Raw genomic sequence first — 15,760 nt, 5'->3', positions numbered from 1 at the left:
GGCGTAAAGCGACAACAGCTACAGTAAACCATAGAGAGGTGGGAACAGTAAGGTTAGGGCTGTTGAAATCTCTCGGGCCTAGGAAGAAGACATCCATCAAGGAAGGAGCGGCCTCAGAGGATGGCTTTGCATGATGTGAAAGGCAGTGAAACTCATTTCGGCTACCCAATTTGGCTTCTACTGGCTTTTTACCTTGTGAATATCCAGCATTGTTAATACAAGGACATTCCTCCTCTGCACTCAGCCTTCTGAGAGATTTATATGTCCCAACTGGTGTTAGACATTTGATCAACTGCTTGCTTTTGTATTTTCACTGGGATGCTTCCATTTTTGCTGTTGTTTCTTCTTCCCAGAATGCCGGGGGCTGATACAAGGTAGCCAAAACCTGTGGTCAGATAAACACCCCACATGATGCACAAAAGAAGTTCTTAATACCATGGACTGGAAAATGTGTTTTTCTCCCTCCCCACACACACACACATTTTTTTGTTGTTGCTGGTTTGTAACATCCAGACTGATGAAGAATTTTAGAGAACTCAAAAGATTGCACACGTTTTATGTCACATTGGTTCATCCTAATAAAACATATCACGTGACACTTGCTTCAGATTAGTATGGCTACCTTCAGCCTCTCACTCATTATACTTCAGGGTGGTCACTTTTTGTATTTCTGGCTAATGTGCAAAGGAGAAATGGACATACGTCCCCTGTGGCAACAAAAGCAACCAAGTCCTTTTGTTGCAAAATACCATAAAGCACAAGCCGCTTGTTCTTCTTTCTCAGCAAACAATCAATTAACTCCAAGGAGGATTCAGGGATGCTGCTTATCTAATGATAAGATAAAAGTTCACTGTTTGTGGCCGAAAGCCATGCTTATCTAATGTTGCTTCACCATGTAGCTACCATGTTCACAAACTAGTGTTTGCAATGAGAGGGCTAGCGCCCTTGCACCTGCTTCCCCGCTACACGATGTGGGTTGGATCCAAACTAATGTTTTCATAAGCACAAGGATTTCCATTCATGGAATTTTCCTGTATCCCCCCAAAATGCATCCCTCCCAAGAACAGGATTTCAAGGAGGCCTTCTGCCATAGGAGGGTGAAAGTTGAAAGATCCTTGCATTTGCAGAAACATCTCATCTGGATCCAAGCCACTGATTGAAGCCCTGCTCCTAGGTTATAGCAAATGAACTTACAATCCATGTAACAGTGCACACTCATTTTTTCTTTAAATGTATGTTGAGTAATCCTCATATTACAGTCAATGCTAAACATGTAATTTAAACCCCGCCCACATTTACCCAGGTACCTGTCGCTGGTTGCATTTATAAAAGGAACATCCATCAGGTCTTTCTTACAAACAGACATGCATATGTTATTTATTTACTTACTTCTCCCCAATGGTGATCCAATGTAAAAAGTGAAGGTAGTCCCCTGTGCAAGCACCAGGTCATTCCTGACCCATGGGGTGACATCACACCCCAACGTTTACTAGGCAGACTTTGTTTATGGGGTGGTTTGACATTGCCTTCCCCAGTCATCTACACTTTACCCCCAGCAAACTGGCTATTCAATTTACCGATTTCGGAAGGATGGAAGGCTGAGTCAACTTTGAGCTGGCAACCTGAAACTGACTTCCATTGGGATCAAACCCAGGTCATGAGCAGAGCTTGGATTGCAGTACTGCAGCTTACCACTCTGCGCCACGGGCTCTTGGGGAGGAGGCACCCAAGGAGGCGTACATTATTCTCCTCTCCTCCATTTTATCCTCACAACAACTCCATGAAGTAGGTTAGGCTGAGAAAGTGTGGCTGGCCCAAGGTCACTCAGTGAGCTTCCATGGCATGACTGGGGATTTGAACCCCACTTTTAACCACTGCATCACAACCACTGGCATGTAATGCGGGATGTAAGTGCATTAACAGTAACACATGAACAGTGCTAGAACTTGAGATGGGTCATGTGTACAGGGCTGCTCAACACAACACGTAGCACCTCCCCCCCCCACTTCTAACTGTGCTTTGGTAGCAATCAAGGAGTACAGAAATTGAACATCGATGACCTCTATGCTCCTTCATTGTAGTAGACACATTGTGTAGATGCAGTGGGGGTTTTTTGTGTGGTTTTTTTTGCAGGTCCCCTGCTGGCTGCTGCTTTCAGATTTAAGCTTATCCATCATAGTTTTGTATTTCAAAAAAAGAGAGAAAAATTATATCGGCGCCTGTATAGGATTTCTCTCAAACAGCTTTCCTGTTGGTCTAACTGCTGCGCTTTACCAGGAATGGAGCTGTGATATCTTCAGTCCACTAACCCTGGTATTCGCAAGGTCAACCCTGGAAATTTACAGGGTAGTGGGTGGAGGAAGAAAATATGTAGATGCCATTGATTGGCTTGGTGCAAGTTCCAATGGTACATTTCCAAGGTTGCAACATTATAGTTGGACTGTTGTGCGGAAGGTTAAGACACAAGCCCACGGGTCTCTTGTGCTTAATTAACCTTGCAAATCTCATTTCATGCTCTTTGTAAAAACAATGTTTTTTTTTTCTGGATAAACACTGACCTTCATTCTCCTACATAGCACATGAGCACACAAATGCCATGCTGTGACTTTACAACAAGTATTGATTCACAGTCAAAACTACCATACTGATTGCATGGGGGGAAACTCTTTTTTTTAATTTCAAACTTTTCAAACTGTGTTCCTATTTCAAGCTGATGTTCCTGCTTCCAGGAGAAAAAATAATTGTGAGAATTCCCTGCTTCCTCAGCTGCAGAGGAAAGTTACCGAACATTGGCTGCGGCACAAGATGTGTTAAGATGGGGCCTGAAAAGATATAAAAGATAGCCTAGGAGAAATCAGTGGCCTTCCCATTTCAAACTTGGAAGCTATTTCTCACTTATGTGATATGGAGGAGGAAGAGGAGGAGAGTTGGCTTGTATATACCAACTTTCTCTACCACTTAAGGGAGACTCAAACTGGCTTACTATCACCTTCACCTTCCTTCCTTACAACAGATACCCTCTGAGGTAGGTGGGGCTGAGAGAGCTCTAACAGAGCTGTAACTTGCCCGAGGTCACCCAGCTGGCTTCGTGTATAGGAGTGGGGAAACAAATCCAGTTCACCAGATTAGCCTCCAAGCCACCGCTCTTAACCACTACACTACGCTGGCTCAACTGCAAGTTCATTGCAGTGAACTGGGTCAACTGCAAGTTCATTCATGTTAATAAAATGTACCTTTTCCAGGAAACTTTGGCACAACCCATTGGTCCCCATCGCATCACATGGAGGCTGACTTACACAGACTCAGCATTGTCTGACTGGCAGAGGATCTCTAGGGTGTCAAGCAGAGGTCTTTTAATTGGAGAGAACAAGGATTGAACATAGGACTTTCCACATCCAAAGCACATGCTCTATCACTGAGCCATTTTAAAGCCTAGCCTGACACGAATGTGCATTCATGATTCCCTGTACAACACCATCTCCACCTTTCTCTGCATCCTTGTTTCCAATTTTAGTTTGTTTTAAAACAATCCATTCACCAAACCTTGAGAATCCAAGATATATACAACCTGTTGGAATCCATTCATGATATGGAGGCTTTCTTCCCACTGAAAACTTGTGATTTTGTAGAGGACTATGTTTGTACAACTGCAGACTTAAACAAGTCACACTGAAATGGTTCAAAACTTGAAGCACATACATATTGTATTGGACTTTAAGTCACTATGGGGTGAAGGCTTTAAAAGTTGAGGCTATTGAGCTGTCAGTGATAGGACTTTGGAACTCACCAACCACTTCAACTGACCGGGGAGGGGCTGTAGCTCAGTGGTAGAGCATCTGCTTGGCATGCAGAAGGTCCCAGGTTCAATCCCCAGCATCTCCACTTAAAGGGAGTAGGCAAGAAGGTGATGTGAAAGACCTCAGCCTGAGACCCTGGAGGGCCACTACCTGTCAGAGTAGACAATACTGATTTTGATGGACCAAGGGTCTGGTTCAGTATAAGGTAGCTTCATGTGTGTTCATGTGTGACTGTTCTGGAGAAGTAAGTCAAAGAAAAAAAACACACCAGAATACCAATACCCTAGTAAAAGCAACAGAAACCAGCAGCCAGTTTTATGAGTCAATAAAAAGGAGGATAAATAATAAATCAACACCTTATCAAGGAATCAATTCTGATCAAACAGTACGTATCCTTTGGGAGATACATGTTTTGCGTATGCAAACAACCCACTTGCACTTATGGGTTAGATCCTGCAGAGTTTCCACTCTCTGAACAAGGAGTGATTTTTGCCAAGTCCCTCCTCGTGCTGCTCCTGCAAGTCCCCTGCCCCCTGGGAATAGCATTTGGAAATTCCTTCCATCAATAGAGATTTACTGTGGGATCCCATATATGTCTCGTAGTCCTCAAACACAAATACTGCTTCTCCAATGACCAGGGAAGAAATGCGGTGAGGATTTTCCAGTGGCATCACTTGATGAAACATTCATCACACCAACTAATCTGAAAATCCTCAAACATATGCTGGATAAGTATTGTTAAAACGTTTGGGGATATAAAATATTACACACACAAAAATCACAGGTTAATTAGAATGCTCAGGCTTGCCACATTGTACATGTGCCAATGCTCAGCTCAGCCTAGTGAGAAGGGGTGAGGGATTCCTCCCAGATGCGCACTGGATACAGCTGCACCGGCTAGAAGAACATTCCTAATTGTAACATAGCATAAAGGTCAGAAGGAGGATATTGCCTACATGGGTTTTGGAAGCTCCTAGATATGATTTTGAAGCCTCATTCCTGCTCTTTCAGCCCCCCGCCCCCAAAAATCTACATTCTGATATCTGTTCTCCCTTTTGCAAATCTAACCTATGGTTCTTGTTATTCCTCCACACCACTCCCCATAAAGTGTACGTACATTTCAGTATTATTTGTGCTTCAGCAGACCGTCTATATATACAAACACACAAACCCTACATGAGTAAAATGCATTGTATGCATTAAAACCTTATAAATTGCATATAAACATTTATGACTCGCAAACACAATGCAAACCTATCTACAAATCAGCCGCTTTTGCAAAAATTTATGCAAGAAAATGGGGACCAATTGTTGATCTTTACAGCGTTCCAGGTTTCCTTGCTCTTGTCAGGATTCTGCTCTGAAGGAGCTGAACTCTGTAATTCAATTATGTTCATGCTGTGCATATCACACCATTTTAAATGGCTAGCAGTTTAAAACCTTGCTATCTTTGCAATGCAGAGGGATCATTCCTAGGACATTTTCTCCCAGCCTTACCTCTGCTCTGAGACTCTCTGCACTCCCAACATGCTCCATACCTATCCAGAGCATGATCACATTTAGTGATAAGGACCCCCCCCCCAAAAAAAAAAGATGAAAGAAGGATTGCATGGTATGTCAAGTTGTCCAAAGAAGGCACAAAACCTACTTGTCCAAACTTTTTTTGGGGTTTTTTGCTTTTTTAATGGAGTGAATTTATACCAATAATATATATGGTCTCTCAGTAGTGGCTACCAGAGAAATGCAGTGGACATCTCTTTAAATATGCATCTTCTTGTGGGTGCTTATGCCCCCCCTTCTGTTGTGTATGTGTGCAAAGTGCCATCAAGTCGCATCCGACTTAGGTTTCAAGGCAAGAGACTATCAGAGGTAGTTTGCCAGTGCCTGCCTCTGCATAGCAACCCTGGTATTCCTTGGAGGTCTCCCATCCAAACACTAACCTAGACTGACCCTGCTTAGCTTCTGAGATCTGACGAGATCAGGCTAGCCTGGGCCAGCCAAGTCAGGGCCCACCCTCTGTTACAACTGTGAAATGAAGTGACACAAATGACCTGTGATGAGACCTTAAGGCTCTGGCCTGGTTTTACTTTCCAATGACTTCTGCAGGGTTCCTCCCCCACCCCCTTTTAAATTGGAACAGCTCTGCTGGAGGAATGGATATTTCACCTAACCGTGAATGAGTTTCTTCCTCTGAATTGCTCTCCAAAGCTGCTATTGGACCCAAAGTAAAAAAAAAAAAAAAAAAAAAAAACAAGCACCAGGCAGCAAGTTATGTCTGTTTCCACTGCAGACTAAAAGCAAGCTTCATTTGGGACCTGCCCCAAAATCCCATACATTGTTGGACCTACTATTACTACAGGTAACATCTCTCTATAACACTAAAACAGGAAAAGGCTAGCAACTAAAACAAAATCAGACAAACCAAGTGTTTCTCATATAAATAAACTTAGTGGGAAATGAACACACAAATCAAACAAACAGTAGATAAAAACAATTGATCCATTTTTTTAATAATTAAAATTATAAATACAAAACTAACCAAGAGGCATCAGAACTTTGGCACTGAATTTTCAAAGCTACAGGAACAGCAGCAGCAGCTTCTACAGTCATATTTAAAAGGTGATAATCTGCCGAACCAAATAGGGAAGGCAGCCAGGACAGGGGCTAGGATGAAGGCTCTTGGCTTGATCTAAAGCTTGCAATAAAATACACAAAAATGGGTGATAGGTTCTAGTATCTGGGATGCACGTAAGTACTGTCTCTGCTCCTGAGGAATGACTACAAATATGCTATGAAGTTCTGCCAAGGGGCATGCATTAAAACAGAACTAGCAACAAATTCAAGGGGCAATTTGGATCAGGGAAACCACACAGGGGAAAGGGTCACTTCTGCCTTCTGCCTAGCACTGATCAAGATTGATCCCTCCCCCCACCCACCCCAAACAGACACGCTGCTTTTAAGTACAAAAAACAAAAAGGATCCATTTACAGACCTCATGCATCACAACTTCTCAGAAGACAACCTGCCCTTCTCCCCGTCCCCGCTAAAGCAGTTTTGCTTAACTGGGCTGCATTTCATTTCATACAAGCTGACAACGGCTAGCATAGAAACTCAGGCCACAATTCATTCCTGTCAATTTGACACCAACGTCTAAATTTGCCAGTAGGGTTGCCAACGCCAGGCTGGGAAATACCTGGAGATTTTGGGGGCGGAGCCTGAAAAGGGTGGGGTTTGAAGGGGGAGGGACTTCAATGCCATAGAGTCCAATTGCCAAAGTGGCCATTTTCTCCAGTGAACTGATCTCTTATCGGTTGGAGATCAGTTGTAATAAGAGGAGATCTCCAGCCACCACCTGGAGGTTACAACAATATTTCAACTTGGACCGCAAAATAATAGTTAGTCAACCGTATGCAGTCACTATGGCTTAATATATAAACAAAAAGTGAACCAACAACACCAAAATTTTAAAGATGCAATCAGTATATAATAGATATTTGTTACTTCACAGAGACAAACTTATTTCCAATTGCAACTTGCGTGCCATACAACAAAAATTATAAAGGACTATACAGGTAAGTAAATTAAAGACAGGGATCCGGTAAAGTATCCTGTTTCAAAGTCAATTTTCTTCAGTTAGTAATTATGTGATAGTCCCAAATTATAAATCATTTTTTCTGCTCATCTGTCTTTGTTCTTTTTTGCAGGTTTCTGGTGTCCGTGCTGTACCGTTGTCAGTAGTTGAAGACTTTCAGCATTTTATGCAGTCTTCTACTTCAATGATTTTTCTAAATAAACCATTAAAAAAATTATGTAAAAAAATTATTTGTTTTCATATAAGTGTTATTGACAGTTAATACAGAAATAATATTACTGAAGTGCTTTCAAAGATCCAACACAATAAAAATAAAACGTAGAATAACTCACCGACTTCTTTTTCACGTCTAGCATGGATCCTAGCACGTTTTACAATCAATGTTTCAAAAACATTGTGCTGGATAATTATGAAAGCAAACTTCCAAGTTTAAATGGGGAAAGCGAGTTACAATAATTAATGCAAGGGCAGTATTACAGAAAGGCTGAGTAGTCACAGGTGGCGTTCAGACCATTAGGGATTACTGTATTCATCATAGTAATGAAGGATACTTTACCGGATCCCTGTCTTTAATTTACTTACCTGTATAGTCCTTTATAATTTTTGTTGTATGGCACGCAAGTTGCAATTGGAAATAAGTTTGTCTTTGTGAAGTAACAAATATCTATTATATACTGATTGCATCTTTAAAATGTTGGGGTTGTTGGTTCACTTTTTGTTTATATATTAAGCCATAGTGACTGCATACAGTTGACTAACCACCTGGAGGTTGGCAACCCTATTTGCCAGCCGTAGGAAGCAGTTTGGTAGAGGGTACCATGCCTCAAAGAAATATCTAAGGAAGCAACATGCATACTGTCCTGGAAGTAAGGCACACCAAACACAGTGGGAATTGCTTGCAAGTAAACATGCACATAATTGAGCTGCCCAGTAATCCTGTTTCCTGTGCCCCATGTATAATGCAACAGCCCAAAGCCACTCCAGTTTCCATAATATTCACACAAAGGAGTAGGACAAGTAAGATTGGGATCAGTTATGCCTGATCACTCGGACAGCTCAGTCTGTGAAATGTCTGCAATTTGCAATCAGCACAGTCAAATGCTCAATGAATGGTTTCTATTCTGAGTTTGAAAATGTTCTTAACAATGCACAAAAAGGTCAGTTGAACATGCATATTATCATATTGCTTCCCCATACCTTCCCCTCATCCACAGCCACCTTACTCCTGCCTGCTGTTCGCAAATATATTTAAATACAAAGAATACATACATTTTACAGAGTGACGTATAGATGGATGCATCTCCCTCTGTCCCATACAGCTGCCTGACCTGGTTTTGTTAATGAGAAATGCAGGAAAGCTGTCCAGGTTGGAAACAATTTGTGTACGGCTGTTTTCCCTATGTTCTGCCATGCGTCTTCCCTCCCCAAAATTGTTTTGCTACCTAAAAGGGGGGGGGGGAGAATCAGCTCTCCATTATGGACGAGCTCTCAACAACCAGGAACCATTTCAATTGTTTGTTCTACATTTCCCTAAGGTGTGCACCTCCATTTCCTGGGAAATCCTTCAACAATTTAATTTCAGATTGGAGTGGTGTTCCTTTAAGACCTTTGGCATGAAGAATGCTCACTGGGTCATTTTGAAGTGAAACTGACTGAGGTTTTCAATAGCTATCAAAACCTTAGTCAATTTCCATTTCAGGGTCCTACTTAAGATAGTACTGAAACAGTGCATTCCTGAAGGGGGGATGCTCTTAGGAGCCGGTGTGACCCCTACGCTGGCATCCATGCCACTTGCACCATGCAAACTGGCATGGACGCCAATGTAGTGCCACTTACATGGCTCCCCTGGACCACAGGGGCAGAGCAAGGCTTGGGCGCTGGCAGGGCCTCCTGTCAGCATATTCCTGGCACAAGTCCCCATGTCAGCATCCCGGGAGGCATTTCTGGGGTGTTCCGGGGACGGAGCTGCCATTAGGCAGCTTCTAAACACCTTTCAGCCTGGGAATGCATTCGAGGATGGTGGCAGTCCTGCACCACCTTTTTATGTGGCGCAGGCCCGCTTTCCCCTGTGGGGGAAAAAGCCTTTTTTCCTGGATTTATTTTGGAAAAAAGGCTTTTCCCCCCTCCGCGGTGGCTGGGAAGCCTCTGAGGGGGCTTCTCAGCTGTGCTGTCCCAGCCACCGTGGTTCACCCCCCCTTCAGGAATGCACTGGATGCCTGCTAACCCACAGTCCTAAAGATGACCAAGGGTTTCAGCAACCTGGAAGGTTGGTGCCTGCTCAGCCCTTACTGGAAGACCTAAAGGGTGGGGGCAAAATATAAAAAGTAGTAACTAAATAGATAGACCAGTATATAGACAGACCAGAATATATATAGTATATAGACAGACCAGAATATATAACAATGATCAGTTTCCTCCATTGGTTTTGATTCTTTTTGAAAATGGTCTTCTGGCCCTTATTCTCATTGAAGATACACTTTCCCCCCAAGCAACCCTGGAAAATCCTCATCAAATCCAGCAGACCGAAATTATGTAGTTCAGCATGAAATAAGGATGCATGAAACATTTCCAATTATTTTGCAGTCGGTATTTCCACTATGATCAACCACATATGACATGTTCAGGATGCTTATCCATAAACACAGATATGTACTTTTTAAGAGTTGGATCTTCTGATTTGTTGGCTCAAATCCTAGAATAATTGGATGTGATTCCCTACTTAAAGGCACAGGGACAGAGCTTAATTGTACATTGTTCACCACTGGAAAGCACAGCCCTGGTTTCACTGTGTATGGTTTCTAATGAAGCAGAGAGCTTGCTTTAAAAAAAAGTTTATTCAGGCACATATGCACACATTCTTGCCAGTTTACAAACTTCTTTTGTTGTTGGGAGGAAAAAATTGGATGGGTGAGGAATCTGACATCCATAATTGTGCACAGCTGCTGTGAGTGTGAATGCACACACAACAGCCATGCACAACTATAAATGCCACATTAAAAGATATCTCAAAGTTTCTCATCCCTGCTGTTTCAACTTGAAAATCTCCCTTTCAGTTTCACTTTTCCCATCCCTTAACTGAACACAACCATTCTCCCTTTCCTCATACCTATTTCCCCTCCTCCATAAAATCATCAGCATTTTTCAACATTTGGATATTGCATGTATAAATGCAATACAAACATCATACTGCATGTATATACAATCCAATAAGTCTACAAAATCAACAAATATGAAGAACAGAAACTGCTGACAAAATATAAACAAATATAGAGTTGAGGTGTGTGTTGGGGGGGGGAGAACAGGAGATTAATTCACCCCTAATTTCTAGTCCAGTAGCACCTTAGAGACCAACAAGTTTTGAAGTATTTCATCTGACGACAGGAGCTTTGACTCTCTAACACTTATACCTTGAAAATTTTGTCAGTCTCTAAGGTGCTACTGGACATAAATCTAGCTCTTCAACTGCAGACCAACATGGCTACCCTCTGAAGCTATACTCACCCCCTATGCTTTTCCTAACTTGCAAATAATCTGCTATCCCTGTCAGAGGAATAGGTGGAGAACATCAAGTCTACCTTCTCATCCACTGTTTGATATCTCAGCCTCCTCTAACTGGCATCAAGGAAGAAGGTTTGCCTTGGCCAGAAGAGACTAGAGTAAGATTTGAAGTTTCTGTTCTCCCTACACAGAAGTAGTTGCAGTTGGGCCTTTTTGCTGAGGCGATAACACACCAGCTGGCTTCCCCAAAGGGCAACACCAAAAGATATTTTCCCTCTGGTATTAACCTTTAGCAGGGACTTCAGATGAGTAGTTGGAGGGGCTATGAAGTTGTGTGTGCAGCGGTTGAAAATCCACTCAAAAGCACAGACCTGCCTATTGAACATCCTTCCCCATTCTATGTAGCCAGGATAGTTTTACAACATTATGCCCCTGATGCATTTCTTTTTGCTGCAGATCCCCATTAAAGGTTTCCATGTCGTTTTATTCAGGAGATTTTCCCAGCAATTGCTAATATGCCATTTTCACTTCAGTTATGGATATCTGCAGTGCCCTCCCCCCAGTTTGAACATTTTTTAAGTTCTCTACTCTCTTGAGAATGATGTAAAGGGCAAGCTGTGCATGGATGGAGAAGAATTTTAAGAACTGGCTTTGAAGCCTCTTCAAAATCCTTCAGATTAAATGAGTTGAACATGTTTCCATGGCTTCTAAGACAACTGACAGCACACAAGATTCATGAAACTTCCTTTGTTAGTGATTGATCACATCAGCAAGGCTAAAATGGCTAGCAAGGCAATGATAACTGATTTTCACTCTAAATATAAAAGAACGGTTGGTCACAATCGTGAAATTTCCACCATTAAAAGAAGGAAATTGACTGGGGCCAGTCACCCTTTTGTGATGTGAAATTTCAGGAAATGTTATTCTTATAGCTAGGCTTTAATACACTTTGACCCAAACTCAGCTGACCCTTTGAGAAAATCTACTACACTCTATGACAGCCAGCATAGGGCAGTGGTAAGAATATCAGAGTAGAATCTGGGAAACCCAGGTTCTTCTAATCTCCACTCTGCCGTAGAAGATCACCGGGTGACCTTGGGCCAGTCCTCTCACCTATGTCAACCTGCAAAGGAAAGTGTTGTCAAGTCACAGCTGACTTATGGGGACCCTGTAGGGTTTTTAAGGCAATAGACATTCTGAGGTGGTTTGCCATTGCCTGCCTCAGAGAGTTCTGAGAGAACTGTGACTAGCCTAAGGTCACCCAGAAGGCTTCATGTGGAGGAGCAGGGAATCAAACCCTGTTCACCAGATTAGAATCCACTGCTCTTAACCACTACACCATGCTGGCTCTCTATACCAACCTAACCTACCTCAAAGGGTTACTGGTTTGAGGACAAAACAGAAGAGGTGAGAACTATGTCAGAGGCTGTTTTGGGTCCCCATTAGAGAGAAAAGCAGGGTATAAATATTAAATAAATAAAATGTCATGCTTCCCAGCTTTTAAATCTTGACATGCAATGTCTCCTGTTCAAAGCTTTCAGCTCTTACTTTCCACAATATTTTTGTTTGTTTGTTCTTTAACAGCCACCACCTTTGGATCCATTTTATTATGCCTGACACAAAAGGTAGGATAAAACCAACCTATCTAGGTTGCGTACCTGAAAATGCATTCTTCATTTTTGTCTCTTGCCCGAATATGTCTATCCATCATCTGCAGAGAAAGCTGTTTGAGTAAGAGCGAGAGACTGTGTGTGTGAGAAAGAATGTGTGAGCGAGGAGGACATTGTCTGTTATTGACAGATATTGCCCTACATTTGAAGCATAGGGAGAAACTCTGCTGTCAGACACACAAATCATCTTACAAAGACATGTTTTTCCCCCCAGGAGGCTAGTCGACAACGGAGGGGGGGGGGAGGCTGTAATTGGGAGTGCAGCAAGTTTGAGTTATTTTTTAATACATAAGCAAGGAACAAAGTGGCATCAAAGCAAGTCCCTGGTGAGACAACAGTGAGGGGAGTCCAATCCCTGACAATCAAAGGATTTCCTTTGGATTTCATCAGCTTTAGAATCCAGACCTCCTCACAAGATCAACAGTGCTCTTTTGAGAAATTTAATATTAGAAAAACAGCCTCTAACTCACTACTTTGGACATAAATGCACCAAAGGGCTGGTCAAAGGTCAAATGCACACTCACGAAACACAACTGAGAGAAGCTTTTTGTAGTCAAATCCTGTGATGCAGGCGCATAACCCGGCACCAAAAACACATTCCTGGGAGCCAAAACCAGTCAACACCACCTCCACAAAGAAATCAGATTCTCCTCACCAGGAGTCTAAGGGCCAAACTAGACATTTTTAGTGGCCATGTAGGAGGTATTATTTGTCCAGGAGAACAAACAATGTATGTGTTACCTCCTCACTGCCATTTTGGGATGGCTGAAGTCCTCTGCACCCCCTCATTGTATCCCCAACCCAAACTGGGCCTCTGCAGCATTTGGGAAATCAGATCCCAGTAGATGCAATCTGACTGAGGGGAATGAGATTTGGGTCAGGAGAACTTGAACTTGTTAAAAAGGTAAAATCTAGTTACCATAAATTCACACAGGAAAGCCCTACCCCTAAGAACATTCTTGGATTGGCCATCTCCAGCTATCCAGCACTGACTATAGGAACCAGGTCCCCAAGTTCATTCATATCCCATAACCCCAAAAGGGGACAGAAGGAAGACTTTGGTCACACAACCGAGACAAAATAAAAACAGCAGTGTGGTGTCACCCTAAAGTCCAACAAAATTTATTCCAGCATAAGATTTTGAGAGACAGAGCTGACTTCTCCGGACACAAGCTATCCCTTTGGAAGATGCGGCATGTTCTCTCTTCCCCCCAAGAACATACAATCCGGCTATGATTTGCTATTAATTCAGCCCTTGGCTCTGGCTTCTTCAACAAGTAATGATTAAACTCATTTCCAGCTAGGTTTTCAATAGAAACAAAAAATGAAAAAGAACATTAGGACTGCATAGAACAGCAGGCAGGCAGGCAGCTACTTGATCAATGTGGCGCACAGATGGGGTACAGTTTATTAGGACAAACACAATGGGCAGGCATGCATCCATTTAAGCCAAGAGCTTGAAAAATATTGCAGCACATCACGCAGCCTTCCTATGGCGTGCTGGGTTCCCAGTGGCATTTTACTGCTAATTTACTGCAGGATCTACCTCTAATGCCGTAGGGTTTATAAGTAAGGATGTACAGAGATATTGTTTTACTTTTCTGTTGCGACTGTCGAGAGTCTTTTCATTTCACCTGTTTGTGTTGCTGGCATTCCTAATGTCTTTCTTTGACAGCTTTTATATGGCATGGACATGCAACTGATGCAAAGAACAAGACATTAATGTTAACTACCCCCCTCCCATTACTATGTTAGTATGGTACTAGGAAAAATAAACTCCATTTTCATCCTACGCAGGGAGCACCCATGTTCGAAAGTGGAGATCTATTCACTGAACCAGTGCATTCACAAAACATGGCAACATCCCAATATCTGTCCAATGGTTCCATGATGTTCAACTAAGGCTGAAGGACTGGGCTTATTGATCTCCTTGAAAGAGACAAGTAGCAGAGGAGCAGAGTAGGGCTGTTGAAAAAAAAATTCGGTACAATTCGGATCCGGCAAAATCCGGCTCGTTTTGATCCGGGAAATGCCGAAGTCCGAACTCCCCTGCTTCGGTTCCATGGAATCCGGTGCGAGAGTTGAGTTCGGGAAAAAATTCGGCCGAATTCAGGGACCCCGAACCTGCCAAATTTTTCCCGCGGTTTCCCGCCTTTTTTGCGGTTCGGCTCCATCCAAACTGAAAACCGCCGGATCCCGTGAAATTCGGCTGTTTTCCAGTTCAGATGGAACCGAATCGACAGCCCTAGAGCAGAGTATCTACTTGGTCCTCTTGGGACAAAAAATGGTAATGTGCCCTTTTCTAAGACACTTTTTTCATGCTCTCTTATTCAGTGCAAGGAAACACAGGGCAGCTGCTTCTGTCATTCTAAACCTGCAGAAAAGGCAAAGGTGAACAACAGTATTCGAGTCCCAACGAAAAGGACCCAGAGAAATACTTCAAGACAGTACTTAGGTACTGCGGTTCTTCATGTTTGTCTCTTCAGTTTTGTTGCTCTTTCAAGAGTTGTATTTTTGAGACGACATCCTCAGTGCATTTTCTCAGCTTTGTTGCTTTTTATTTTGCTGCTCTGTATGCCTGGAATGAGCTTGATCCAACTGGCTTCTTCTCATCTTACAGAAAAAGAAATCATTGCAAAACTCACCTTTCTCTATTCTCATTTTTCCTTCCTGACCATTCTGGGTTTTTTATTGCTGATTGACATTTGGCAAGTCTCCACTTCCCCCCGCCCCCCCACCAATTCCTTTTCCACCTTGTATTGAGTTTTACTTATAGGTGAGCAGAGTTCTCCTAGTTGTTTGTTTTCCTGATTCAGATTTGCAGATGATCTGCCATTGAATTTCACGGAAATTTGAGATGCAAAGCCTAAGAATTAAAGAAAGACAAATCCTAACAGTTTTCCTAGTGTCTGTAGTGAACACAAAGATTTTTTTTAAAAAAAAAAATAATGCCCATGAGAATGCTCTTCTGCAAATCATGTTATAACCTGAAAACAACAAAATAGGAGCAGCCTTTCAAAATTAGTCCCCAAAAAGTGTGTGTTGTCAATATACAAATCATAATGTTGAAGGGTCTTCTATTTCATTTTTGTTTGCAGTTTTCAACATACAGGCAAGCTTTGCTGAGAACCCTGCATCTTGGTATCATGTAAAGGTACACAACACATTATGACTATCACTGATGTTTTGTTCAAGGGCAGGGA

General features: G+C 42.4%; 1 protein-coding gene across 1 annotated transcript in view; it reads right to left on the bottom strand.

The window, feature by feature from the left end:
• Positions 1–15,760, bottom strand: part of UNC5D (unc-5 netrin receptor D) — a 423,168-nt gene that overhangs the window by 368,033 nt on the left and 39,375 nt on the right. The gene's annotated exons all lie outside the window — the stretch shown is intronic.

The sequence above is a fragment of the Euleptes europaea genome, chromosome 14, assembly GCF_029931775.1.
Source record: "Euleptes europaea isolate rEulEur1 chromosome 14, rEulEur1.hap1, whole genome shotgun sequence".
NCBI classification, from domain to species: Eukaryota; Metazoa; Chordata; class Lepidosauria; order Squamata; family Sphaerodactylidae; genus Euleptes; species Euleptes europaea.
The sequence above is the reverse complement of the archived record's forward strand: the minus strand, read 5'-3'. Positions and strand labels throughout refer to the sequence as shown.